We start from the raw sequence: 13,734 nt of genomic DNA, 5'->3' as shown, positions 1-13,734 counted from the left end.
ATCAGAGTTGCTTGCATAATTTTGGGTGGGATGAGGAATGCTGATGTTCAGGTAACGTAGAGGTGTGCACACATGTTGGTATTCAGCCTAAAAAATATATTGCAATGCCGGCAGCTCATTGAAATTCTGTACTTGGAGTACTGTTTGCAGGTCTGATTGCCTTACTAGAAAAAGGAGATACTTACCATACGTTCACTAGACTGCTTCCGGGGGTGCGGGGGTGGTGGGCTTGTCATATGAGGAGAGATGGAGTCAACTAGGCCTGTATTCTCTAGAGTTCAGAGCAATCAAAAATAATCTTATTGAAAGGTGTGAAATGTCAGGAGGATAGTTCCCCGGCTGGAGAATCCAGAAGCAGGGATAACAGTTTTGGAGAAAGGGATACTTAAGGAGAACTTTTTTAATTCGGAGGGTGGTGTATCTGTAGACTTATCCACCTTTGAGGGGTGTGGAGGTTTGGTTACTGAGTTCATTGAAAGCTCAGATTGATAGGTGTAAGAAAGTTATAGATTAAGGGTGTGGTGCAGGAAAATGAAACTGAGGTAAAATATCAGCAGTGTTCTTATTGAATGGTGGTGGAGTCCCTTCAAGGGAGCAGCTGTCCTATTCCTGTTCCTAACTCCTTAAGTAAGAGGTCTGCTCTGTGATGGTAGGTATTTGACGAACAGAGAACGCTGCTTGCTAGAAATATGTGCTTCATCTCGAGGCTGTCCAGGAGAGTGGTTAGATGATTGAAATATATCAGATCCTGAGTAGTCGTGACAGGAGGGAAATCTACTTGTCTCCATGTGGGAAAATCTGGACCCAGTAATTACCGTGTACAAAAATAAGAGGTAATCTATTTAAACAACAGAAAAGAAGGTGATTTTGTTTTAATTTCAGGTGGTTATGAGTCCTCAAAAGATGGAGGAAGCAGATTCACTGATGTATTTAAAGCAGATATAGATGCTGGTTATGCAAAAGACTTAACCGTTCCTGTGGATAATAAATTAAAGTTGCGATAAAACTGCAGATACTCGAATTGAGGAAGAATTCTGTCAAGCAACATCTGTGGAAAGAGAATCTGCTCAATGTTTTAGGTCACCAACCCCACTTCGTAACTAGCGAGAGAGTCGAGGGTTTAGAGTTTCTAACGTAGTGCTGAGGAGTAAAACAAGGGCTACTTGGACAGGTAGGTTAAAGCAGATTGGGTGATAAGAAGCGTGAGTACTGATCATTAACATAAACTCAATAGATTCTGCAGATGCTGGAAATCTAGAGCATCACACACAAAATACTGGAGGAACTCAGCAAGTCAGGCAGCAGCTATGGACATGAATAAACAGTTGACGTTTTGGGCTGAACCCCTTCATCAGGACTGGAAAGAAAGGAGGCAGAAGCCAGAGTATGAGGGTGGGTGGGAGGGACAGGAGTACAAGCTGGTAAGTGATAGCTGAAACCAGGTGAGGGGAAGGGTGGGTGGCTGTGGGAGGGAGAATGAAGTAAGAAGCTGGGAGAGGATAGGTAGAAGAAGTAAGAGGCTGAATAAGAAGGTTTCTGAGAGGAGAGGAGAGTGGGCCATGAAAGAAACGAAAGGAGGAGTAGAACCAGAGGGATGCGATAAGCAGATGAGAAGAAGAGAAGGGGTAAAATGGAATGGAAAGAAAGAGAAGGAGGGAGAAGAGATTACCACAAGTTAGAGAAATTGATGACCCATTGGTTTGAGGCAATCTACACTGAATATGGGGTGTTACTCCTCCAACCTGAGTTTTGCATCATTATAGCAGTAGAGGAGGCCATGGACAGACATATCAAAATGGGAACGGTAGACACCGAGAGATCCTAACTTTTGCGGTGGACAGACCAAAGGACCCTCAATCTGCGTTGGGTCTCACCGATGCAGGGGAGGCCACACCGGGAGCATTGGATGGTGATAGAAAGAAAACACTGTTACTTGAAATAAGAGGGCATCTCAGATGTTCTAGAATGGAAAGCCTCATACTGATATCACAGGAAGAGGAGGCAGAGGAACTAAGAGAATGGTACAGCATCTTTACATGTGACAGGCTGGGAAAAGGTTTAGTCAAGATATTTTCTAGAGATAGAGACAGAGAGGTCGAGAAAGGACAGAAAAGTGTCAGAGATAGACCAAGTAAACCTGAGGCCGGGGAGAACATCAGACACAAAGTTGATGAATTGATGAGTTCAGCATGATTGCAGGAAACAGCACCAATGCATTTGTCAATTTTGCAAAGGAAAGGTTTGGGGGTGTTGTCAGAGTAGGCTTGGAACATTAGTAAAACATTAAACAGAACTAGGGTAAGAAATGGATATTAGCATGATAATAGGAGATGGTCATCCATGATTTAATTAAATAGTAGTCACGGCTTTAGAGGCCAAGTTGTCTACTCCAATTAATTTTTGGGACGTACATGAGTAGAAGGAGACCATTCAGCCCATTGTATCAATGCAAGTTCTCCCATTACCCACTAATTTCCCTGTAAACTCTTCTCTCACACCTGCTTATTCTTCTACAGGTCACCCACACCAGAGGTAGTTTACCCAGCCCACTTATTCTGCAGACCAGGCTGCAGGTGGAAACCAGGGCACTTGGTGAGACCCCTACAATCACAGGAGAACATGCAAACATTTAAGAGATGGCAATGGAGATTGGGATCAGAGTCAGGTTACAGGGGTTGTGAGACAGCTAATCCGCCCAGTGTATGACTGTTCAATCCATTATTGCTTCTTCTGAAAGCTTAATCAATACATTTTAGTGGAGATGTTGTACATTACTGTAATCTAGGAAAACACAATAGTTGCATGTGGGCAGGTTCTTCTTGCCAATAACAATGAAACAATGACTAGTTAAGGCTTCTTACTGATGTTGCATAAGGAATAATCTTATTGGACAGGACACCAGAGAGCTCAAAAGCAAAACTTGTGCTGTACCTGCTGAATATCTAAAATGAAATTACAAACAGCTGGAGATACACCCAACTGCAGGTTACACATCCTCTGCAGAGAAATAGAAACAGAGCTGATGTTTCAAATAGATGGTCATCCATCTAACACTTTGTTTCTCTCTCCATTGATACTGCCTGACCTGTTGAGTATTTCTAGCTTAATATCTCTGTCTGATGGAAGAATTCCCTTGGGGACTTTTGACATCGTTCCTGTGCATTTTGAATGCAATTGAGAATCATCCATGTGAATTCTTCCTACTGTATCAACTTCTGTTTTTAAAACAAGGTAGAGACATGAAATCATTGACGCTCAAGAGCCCACTTTGTCCAATAAGCTCTTCATCAGACTGGCCCAATTGCTCCTCATTCCCAATAGCACTGCTATTCTGCTGATGAATGTACATTCTCTGGAAAATAAAATTGAAAACCTCAGAGCAAGATTGCAATACCGGAGGGACATCAGAGACTGCTGTATACTTTACTTCATTGAAACATGGCTCACCACCGCTATTTCAGAAGTAGTGCTGCAGCCCCAGTTTAACACCATTCTTTGCAAAGACAGGTCAGTTGAGTCTTTTACAAGTAGAGGTGGGGGAGAATGCTTCATGATTAACTCATCGTGGTGCACAGATGTGATGATTCTGTTCCAGTTCTGCTCATTTGATCTGGAACATCTGGTGTAAATTGTCATCCATTAAATCTGCCAAGGGAGTTTTCTGCAATCATCCTGGTGGTGGTGTAGATTCTAGCTCAGGCCAACGTCAGGCAGGTACTGATGAAGCTGAACACAGTCATGAAACACTACACCCCGATGCCTCCCCTGTCACTGCCTGGGATTTCAAGCAGGTCAGTTTGAAGAAATCTCAGAACAACTACCACCAACATTGCACCTGTAGAACCAGAGGAGCCAACACACTTGATCACTGTTACATCATCATCAAGAACGCTTACTTTGCCATCTCACATTCACAGTTTGGAAAGTCCAATCATGTGCTGTACTTCTACTCTAAAGACTGCAGTGCCAGTAGTGAGGACCAAGAAGGAATGGTCAAGGGAGGGAGGTGAAGGGGTACTTATAGGTCTGTGTTGAGTCAGTAGAATAGGTAATATTGACAACATCACCGAATCTGAATGAATATACCACACTTGCCACCAACTTCACCAAGACCTGTGTGGATGACAACGTGTGCCTTTGAGAACATACCAAATATTCCAAACCAAAAGCTGTGCGTGAATCAGGAGATTTGCAGTCTGCAGAAGACTAGATCTGTGACATTCAGGACTGGTGATTCAGAATTATACAAGAGGTCCAGGTATAACCTATAGAAAGCTATTTTAAGAGTGAAAAAATAATTCCACTTGTAGTTGGAGATGGAACTGGATGCACATCAGCTCTAGCAGGGTTTTTAGGACTTTACTTCCTACAAAGCAAATCCTAACATCATGAATGGCTGTGATGCTTCACTCCTAGATGAGCTCAACAGCTTTTATCCACGCTTTGAAAGGGAGAATAAAACTACACCTATGCAGATCCCCGCAGCACTGAAAGCTCTGTGCCAAACAGCCAGTGGGAGTGTTCAAGGACATCTTCGATCTCTCATTGGAACAGTTGGAGGTTCCCATCTGCTTCAAAAGATCAACAATCATTCAGGTGCCCAAGAAGAGCAGGGTGTGTTGCCTCAAAAACTATCACCTATTTGCACTCACAACTACTGTGATAAAAATACTTTGGGAGGTTTGTCATGACCAGAATCAACTCCTGTTTAAGCGAGGACCTGGACACATTGCAATTTGCCTGTCGCCACAATAGGTCCACAGGGATATAATCTCATTACCTCTCCACTCTGCCTTGGACACCAGCAATACGTATGTCAGGATGCTGTTTATTGATTACAGCTGAGCATTCAACACTATCATTCCCTCAGTTTTAATCAACAAACTCCTAAACCTGGGCTCCTGTACCTCCCTCTACAACTGGTTCTTTGACTTCCACACCAGGAGACCACAATCAGAGCAGATAGGAGATGACATCTCCGCCTCACTGACCATCAACGCTGGTGCACCATGAGGATGGATACTTAGTCCATTTCTCTACTGTCTCAACACCTACGACTGTGTGGCTAAGCACAGCTCAATCACCATCTATAAATTTGCCAGTGACACAACTATTATTGTCAGAATTTAAGATGGTGATGAAGAAGTGTAGAGGAGCAAGATACATCAGCTGGTTGAGTGGTATCACAACAACAACTTTGTACTCAATGTCAGTAAGACTGAGGAATTAATTGTGAACTTCAGGAAGGCAAGTGGAGGGAACACATACCAGTCCTCACCGAGGGCTCAGCAGTGAAGAGGGTGAGGAATTTCAAGGTCTTGAATGTTAACATCTCTGAAGATCTATCCTGCACCCAACTTATTGCAAAGAAGGCATGTCAATGGTTATATTACTTAAAGAGGTTTGGCATGTCAACGAAGACGTTCTCAAATTTCTACAGACGTACCGTGGAGACCATTCAAAAATGAGGCATCAATCATTAAGGACCCCATCACCCAGGACATGCCCTCTTTGCATTGCTACCATGAAGGAGGAGGTACAGAAACATAGTGTTTTAGGAACAGCTTCTTCCTCACTGCTATCAGGTTTCTGAACGGACAATGAATCCATTGACACGACATCGGTAACTTTTTTCCCTTTTTTGCTCTTTTTGCACTACTCATTTAATATTTTTTTTGTTTTATATATATATATATATATTAATGTAATTTTGTAGTTTTTTTATTATGTATTGCATTGTTCTGCTGCCACAAAACAACAGGTTTCACAACATATACCAGTGATATTAAACCTGAATCTCATTCTGATTCTGAATTAACATTTCCCTTGAAGTAGTAACCTAGTTCCCTTTGGGGTGCCATAATTGAATTTGTGTTCAGTACAATTTTAAGAAGTGTTTCCTGGATCATAATCAGTGCATAAACAAAGTTTTCTTCATGTTTCCACTCAATCTGTTGCTTTGAACTCATATCTTTTGGTTATCCACGAAAGAAACCATTTTTTCTCTGTTGGATCTGTTAGTATATAATATGTAGCTAGCAAATGTCCTTTCGACCTTCTCTCCCCAATAGTAACCAGAAGACCTCAATTATACGCCTACTCTGTGGCTTTGAAATCCTTACAAAGAAGCAGTGACTAGAATTGAGTGCACTACTCTGACTGTGCCCAAACAACTGTTAGAAAGCTTTGAATGACTTACCACCATTAATAATTTATCTTGCAGCTTGTCCTGCCACCTTCATAAACTGATGAATGTACACACCCTGGTCCCTCTGTTCCTCCACCCATGTTACAACTCTGCCACTTAATCTAGATCTTCCTGATTTATTCTTCTAGCAGAAGTGTTCCAGTTGGGACTTCACGATATTCAGTTTCACTGGGGATCTCCGGTTATCCTCCCTACTGTCTACACAGTTCCAAACTTTATACCATGTACAACTCTGTCCATATACAAGTTATCATTGTCTTTCAGAGTAAAAGATGGCTATGTATCAGAAAAACCACAATGACCTGTGACATTTTCTTATCAAGTTGATATATTTTCCGATGTAAATTTACATGATATCCTTGAAAAGGTAAAATGTGGATTCATTACTTACTCATGAACTATGACTATATACAACATTCTACACTCTGTACAAATTTGACACAACCTGGATACAGTATATTGATATCATTGAACACATTTTTTAACCATTGTCTCAAATGGCTTCTCAATCCATGGTTTCCCCAATATAAATGGAATGGTGTCTCAGAATTACTGCAAGCATATTGCAGAGGGAATTAGATTACTGCCTGATTGCAACACACTTTGTAACAGACCAGTGAGTGAAATCTCAAGATCTTTCCCATTCCACATTCCACTGCTTTGGTAGCAGAATTTCCACGCTGAAACATGCAAGAGATGTCATTAGATATAATGCATCAGTAGTGCAAATTGGCTTTTAAAACACTGGGAATGTAAGCTCCCCTTACAAAACCTACTTGGCTGGCCTCAGGCAGCAGATGCAGAAAACTCACATTCAAGTCAAAAACTACTGATATTTGTGGTGTCACATCAACTACTCGCATTCTTCAGTAAATCGAAGAAGGGAGAGAGAGTGGAGTTCCTGAGTTGAGAGGAGGTAAAGAGGAAAGGTATCTCTTTTGGTGCATTTGTATCTGAACTGGGGAAAGGAATTTCTTTTAGTTTGTTTCTTGGAATCCAGGAAAGCTCATGTTCATTACCCAACCCAAATTATAATCCAGAAGGACAAAGAGATGATCCTGCAGTCGTTTTAATAAAAGTTCTCCAGCAGCACTACTAAGTAGGAGGTTCCCAATTTTGTCCCCAGCAACAATGAAGGCAAGACAATATACTGTATTTCTGAATCAGGATGGTACTTGACAGAGGTATTCTTGCAGGTGATGGTGTTCCCATGGGCTTGCTGCCTTTATCCTTCTGGGTGGTTTGCAATAGAATTAAACATTGTGCAGCCATAAGCAAACGTTCCCACTTCTGACCTTAGTTTCCACATTTCCTTTTGACAGAGGATGCCATGCAGCCCATCACACTGATATCACCCCTCAGAGTATATCACTCAGTGCTGTTCCCTCACTTATTATTCCTATATCCTATTCTTTCTCACAGGCCCATTCCTCCTCCTCAACAACTCCACCCCTCCCCTCAACCCAACCACCACAACCAGATTCTCCTGCCGCTCACCTACAACAGCACAACTTATAGTAAGTCGCCAATTATCCTACCAGCTATCTTTTGGATGTGTAAGAATACCTCAGCATCTAGAGGAAAGCCATGTAGTTACAGGGAGAATAAATAAACACAAAAAGGCAGCATCAAAGCCTGGGACCAAACTGAGGACCTCTGCCTGTGAGAAAGCAGTATTAGTTGTCATATCATTATGTCACCCTAGTTGATGGAAGGAAGTTCTTTGATAAGGCAGCAGGAGACAGCTGGGCCTAGGATAATGCCCAGAGAAGTTCCTGGATTGAGGAACTGGGACTGTGATGACTGACCTCACAAACATCTTCCTTTGTGTAAGGACTGAGTACAATTTCTGAGGTTCTTTCCCCCTAAACACTTATAGTCTTTGGTTTTGCTAGAGCTTCTTCATGCCTTGGCTCAGTCAAGTGTTGCTTTGATGTCAAAAGGCAGTCAATCTCACTTCTTTGCTATAATTCAACCTCTTTGTCCATGTTTGGAATAATTAAGTCTGAGAAGTGGAAATCTATGGCTCAGGCAAAACCCAATTGGTTTTCAGTGCATGCAGAGTGCATACAGTTTGATGGCACTTCCACTGCAGTTTTAAAGACTGAAGATAGACTGATTGCACCAATATTCAGTTGCCTTGGATTTATGCGCTTTTAGTGAACAGAAAATACCTGATCAGTTTTCCACATTGCCAGAAAAACGTCGGTGATGTAATCGTAGAACAAAAAGTTAGCCAGTGATACAGCCCCTTAGTTGCCGGATTGATGGTCTCATAACTTTCTGATGTATCCAGCAATCCAGACAAATACAGGACTGAAGGTGTTATATTTGAATGCATGCAGTATAAAGAATAAGGCAGATGATCTTGTAGCACAGTTAGAGATTGGCAAGAATGATGTTGTGAGTATCACGGTGTCACGGTTGAAAGATGATTATAGTTGGGAGCTTAATATCTAAGGATAAACAATCTATCATAAGGACAGGCAGAGGAGGAGTGGCTGCTAACAAATTCAATCAAATCTTTAGAAAGAGGTGACATAGGATTGGAAGATGTAGAATCTTTGGGGTTAGAGTTAAGAAACTGCAAGGGAAAGAAGACGCTGATGAAAGTTAGTTACAGGCCTCCAAACAGTATCTAGGATGTGATCTACCAATTGCATGTCAAAGCATGTCAAAAAAAGGCAATGTTATGTTAGTCTTGGGGGATTTCAATATGCAGATAGAGTAGATTGGGAAAATCAAATTCGTGCTGGATCTCAAAAGAGAGAACTTCTGGAATGTCTTTGAGGTTTTTTTTGGAGCAGCTTGTGGTTGAGCTCACTCGGAGATGGATTGGGTGTTATGTAATGAAACAGGTGTGATTAGGGAGCTTAAGGTAATGGAACCCTTAAGAAACAGTGATCATGATATGACAGAATTCACCCTGTAATTTGAGAGAGAGTCAAAGTGAGATGTATCAGTATTCAGTAGAGTAAAGGAAAATAAAGAGGCATGAGAGACACTAGCAGGGATGAAGGCAGAGCAGCAACTGCTGGGGTTTCTGGGAGAAATTTGGAAGGTGCAGGATAGATACATCCCAAAGAAGAGGAAGTATTTTAAAGGTAAATGATGCAACCATGGTTGACAAGGGACGTCAAAGCCAACATAAAAGCAAAAGAGAGGGCATATAATAGAGCAAAAATTTGTGGGAAGTTAAAAGATTGTGAACTTTTAAAAACCCAAAGAAGTCAACTATAAAAGCCATGGGGAGGGGGTGGAAGACGAAATAAGAAGTTAAGCCAGCCACAGCCAATAATATCAAAGAGGATACAAAAGGGTTTTTCAGATACATAAAGAGTAAAGGAGAGGCGAGAGTAGATATCAGACCACTGGAAAATGATTCTGCAGAGGTAGTTATGAGAGACAAGAAAATGCAGACTAACTGAATAAGTATTTTGCATCAGCCTTCATTGTGGAAGATACTAGAAGCATGCCGGAAGTTCAAGAATGTCAAGGGTCAGAAGTGAGCACAGTTGCTATTACTATGGAGATGGTGCTTGGGAAGCTGAAAGATCTGAAGGTAGATTAGTCACGTGGACCTGATGGACTACACCCTAGTGCTCTAAAAGAGGTAGCCAAAGCAAATTTGGAGGCATTAGTAATGATCTGTCAAGAATATATAAAGTCTGACATGTTTCCGGAGGATTGGAAAATTCCATATGTCACCCCACTCTTTGAGAAGAGGGGAGGCAGAAGAAAGAAAATTATAGGCCAATTAGCCTGATCTCACAGGTTGGGAACATATTGGAGTCAACTGTTAAGGATGTGGTTTCAGGGTATTTATAGGCACATGACAAAATAGGCTATAGTCAGCATGATTCCCTTAAGGGAAAATCTTGCCTGATGAATCTGTTGGAATTCTTTGAAGAAATAACAAGCAGGATAGACAAATGAGAATCGGAGCATGTGTGTACTCAGGTATTCAGAATGCCTTTGACAAGGTGCTGCACATGAGGCTGCTAAAAAAGATAAGAGGCCATAAGAGGCCATATATTACAGGAAAGGTACTAGTATTGTCTGATTGGTAGAAGGCGAAGAGTGGGAATAAAGGGGACCTTTTCGGATTGGCTGCCGTTGACTAGGGGTCCGTGTTGGGACTATTTCTTTTTAAGCTGTACGTCCATGATTTGCATGATGAAATTGAGTGCTTTGTGGCCAAGTTTGAAGATGATACGAAAATGGGTGGGAGGCCAGGGAAGCAGAGAGGCTGCAAAAGGAATTAAACTGTTTAGGAGAATGGGCAGAGGTATCAGATGGAATACAGTGTCAGGAAATGTATAGTCGTGCACTTTGGTAGAAGGAACAAAAGCATTGACTATTTTCTAATGGGCAGTAAATTCAAAACTCCATGATGTTAAGGAGGCCATATCACTGGGTGCATTTAAGGGGGAGGTTGATAGGTTCTTGATTCGTCAGGATGTGAAAGGAGAAGACAGAAAAATGGAGTTGAGAGGGAAATGGATCAGCCATGATGAAATGGCACAGCAGATTCTGTGGGCCAAATGGCCTAATTCTGCTCCCATGTCTTATGGTCTTATGTCATATATGTATCTTTTTATAGCTTCAGTAGATTGAAACCACATTTATGATGCTGTTCTTGAATCTCTCATTCAATGGAGAATTAATGGTAGTGAGAAAATAAGGGATTTGCCAGATCACGTGGTTATGTTTCTGCTACAGCTCATGATCCACAGATCTCATGGAGACTTGAGCAGCAAAACGGTTCTGTTCTGTATGTATCCCTGGAGCATAATAAACAGTCAAAAATTTGGGCCAACACTTCTGAAGAATAACATGATCTTGCTTATTCCTCTACAATAATGCTGCTTGACCTGCTGAGATCCCTCAGCACTTTGTCTGTGTTGTACTGTCCAGCAGCTGCAGAATCTCTTGTGTTATTGATAAACTGCATCTATCCCTCTTGCACCATGACAGTCCCACTCAATATTGTGGCAGGATTCCTTTCTGGAAACATGAGACTTTGATTGCACAAGGTCTGTGCATTGATCACATCTATCAGTGATGCCATAGATAGACTGGTAAAGGTGAAACAAGTAGGCTTATACCTCATGTTGGTTCACTTATTATCTGCTACAGATCAAGTCTGGCAGGTACAATCAATACTATAGTCCATCGAGGAGAGGAGAGGTGGCACCTCTATAGCTGTGGGAACATTTGGTAACATGAATTGGTCCATGGGATCTTGGTGCTATGTTAGGAGAGTGGACATTTTCAGAGTACGGTGGGGGGGGGGGAATGTGTTGTCTGAGTCCATGAAAGATGTGACTGAGTTGTGTGCGAGTTATTGACCTACAGAGGGTTATTGTGTTATGTCCAGAGCAAGGCTACTGAGCTGCATTTACGGGAAATATCTGCTGGATGGGGTACTAGTTGTACATAGGGGAATGGCCAATGGTGGAGTACCGAGCTGTACTGGAAGGATATGGGGTTAGTGTATAGTTGTACTTGGGTCTGGGGGAAGGCACTGATTTGCAGGTAATGGGGTTATCTGAGCTAGTGAGTGGGATGTGAAGAAGCAGAAGAATGAGTATCTGATTTAATAAAGAACTGGGGGGAGTGGGGGGGGGAGATGTGATAATCCATGGGGACCAATTTAGGGGACTGTGGTCCTGAGCCAGGAAAATATGGTATCTGTTGGAGGGCAGGGCAAGGATGTTTGAATTGGTGGGGAGAGGCATATATGTGGATGCTATAATTAAGTATGATGAAGTAATCAAGTTATAATCAGTATTTGGGGGTTACCTTATTGGGGAAGTGGATAGATATAGGTGTCAGTGGGGAAGGATTGAGGTTTTTCAAGTAGCCACGATGAGGCAACTGGGGAAGAATACAAAATCCTTTTGCATTGTTAGAATCAGAATCATGTCATGAAATGTGTTCATGTATGACAGCAGTACAGTGCAAAACAAAAAAATTACCATGTTTCAAAAATAAAAATAACTTAATTAACATATATATAAATGATAAATAAATATATAAATAAAACATACATAAATAAACAGACAGATAGAGAGTTAAATAAATAGTGTGAAAGAGGAATAGTGAGTTAACAATAGAAAGTCCTTGGTGAAATAATAAAGCAAGGATTATTCATATTCTAAGCAGTCTCTATGCTGGGGCAAGAGTGGCAACTAAATATTTGGCAACTTTATTACAAAGATATTGCCAATGACAGAAAGGCAGCTCTATGCAGAACCCAAAATGTGGTTGTAAACTAAAATGTCCTATATCTTAATGAAACAAAATTAGTTATAAATTTATTAAACCTCAAGCTGAGAAGGAATTCATTCAAAAGAACTTCCTTCCTTCATGTTGATGACTCCTTTCAGGCTTACACAATTGCTACAGCATTTGGTCTGAAACTAATAAATGACCTTCAGGGCAAACAGAACCATTCACAATTTTACACTCATGATATCCTTTCCTTACTATTTCCACTATTGAGTCTCACTGGGGTATATATTGCGTCATGCTCACCAGTCAGCGGGAATTTCATTTGCTGACATTTTTGAAAGACCTAGGGTTGTCAGGCTTCAGACAAAAGTCTTCCCTCAAGATTGCCCCTTTATTGCAAGAACTCTGTTCCTTTACTCCCCCACATCCACCAGTTCACTCCAGCCCCTTCCCACCACAAACCCTATATTCTGCAAAGCTGTGCCTCTGGGATTTGTCAAAGATTGAACAGTGCTACACACCAAGTCTGGAATGACAAGCTTAGGCATTGCTGATCAAGATAAGGCACAGGCTTCTCCCTTGCCAGAATACTGTTTCACTTCATGTGAAGCAGGCTAAGTAAAAGAGTTTCACAAAAGCTGGTGGTATAATATAAACTGGTGCCTTGACTGACAAAACATTTAACAACTTTTTGAGCTTCCTTTCAACTTCAAACTGCTTCCCCATCAAATCTTACTCACCTGACTCTCCATTTTGTCAGAAGCTGCAACCCGCTAAAGCTTCTGAATACAGGGCCGGTATTTCCAAATTAGATCTAATGTGTCCCCTCGTTCCTCACGTACTCCTTATAATTCAGTCTTGCCAGATCCTCAGTGTGTCCTTCCAGGAACTCTGGCTGAGGAAATTCAGTTTTGTCCAGGTTCAGATGGCTTCTACTTCCTTCAGGGTGTTTTGTGTGCTTGTGTGTGCACGTGCGTGTGTGTGTGTGCGTGTGTGTGTGTGTGTATGTGTGTGTGTGTGTGTGTGTGTGTGTGTGTGTGCGTGTATGTGTGTGAGAGAGAATGTGTGTGTCTTAGTAAGGCAAACAAGGCTGGACTCAGACTGACAGGTTTCCTTATATAGGTAACATGACTCACATTCCCGTGGAGGGTGGCTGCTTTGAATCTACTACTTTAACTCTAGAAATGCCAGGATGTCAGAGAGGAGAAGAGCTATGAAATGTCTGTCCTTTCATGTAAGTGTGGCAATCCTGAAAGTGTGAATTATCTGGATTCCACAGACTGAGGAGC

At 41.7% G+C, this 13,734-nt stretch overlaps 1 protein-coding gene across 1 annotated transcript in view; it reads right to left on the bottom strand.

Moving 5' to 3' along the window:
* The window catches only part of LOC140199144 (E3 ubiquitin-protein ligase Midline-1), a 406,538-nt gene extending 393,036 nt beyond the window's left edge, over window positions 1–13,502 (bottom strand). The window contains exon 1 of the mRNA XM_072260743.1: window positions 13,186–13,502. The gene's annotated coding sequence lies outside the window, so the exon portion shown is untranslated. The remainder of the gene's footprint in view (window positions 1–13,185) is intronic.
* Between the last annotated feature and the right edge of the window lie 232 nt (window positions 13,503–13,734).

The sequence above is a fragment of the Mobula birostris genome, chromosome 6 (assembly GCF_030028105.1).
Source record: "Mobula birostris isolate sMobBir1 chromosome 6, sMobBir1.hap1, whole genome shotgun sequence".
NCBI classification, from domain to species: domain Eukaryota; kingdom Metazoa; phylum Chordata; class Chondrichthyes; order Myliobatiformes; family Myliobatidae; genus Mobula; species Mobula birostris.
This window is presented reverse-complemented; position numbering and strand designations above follow the sequence as displayed.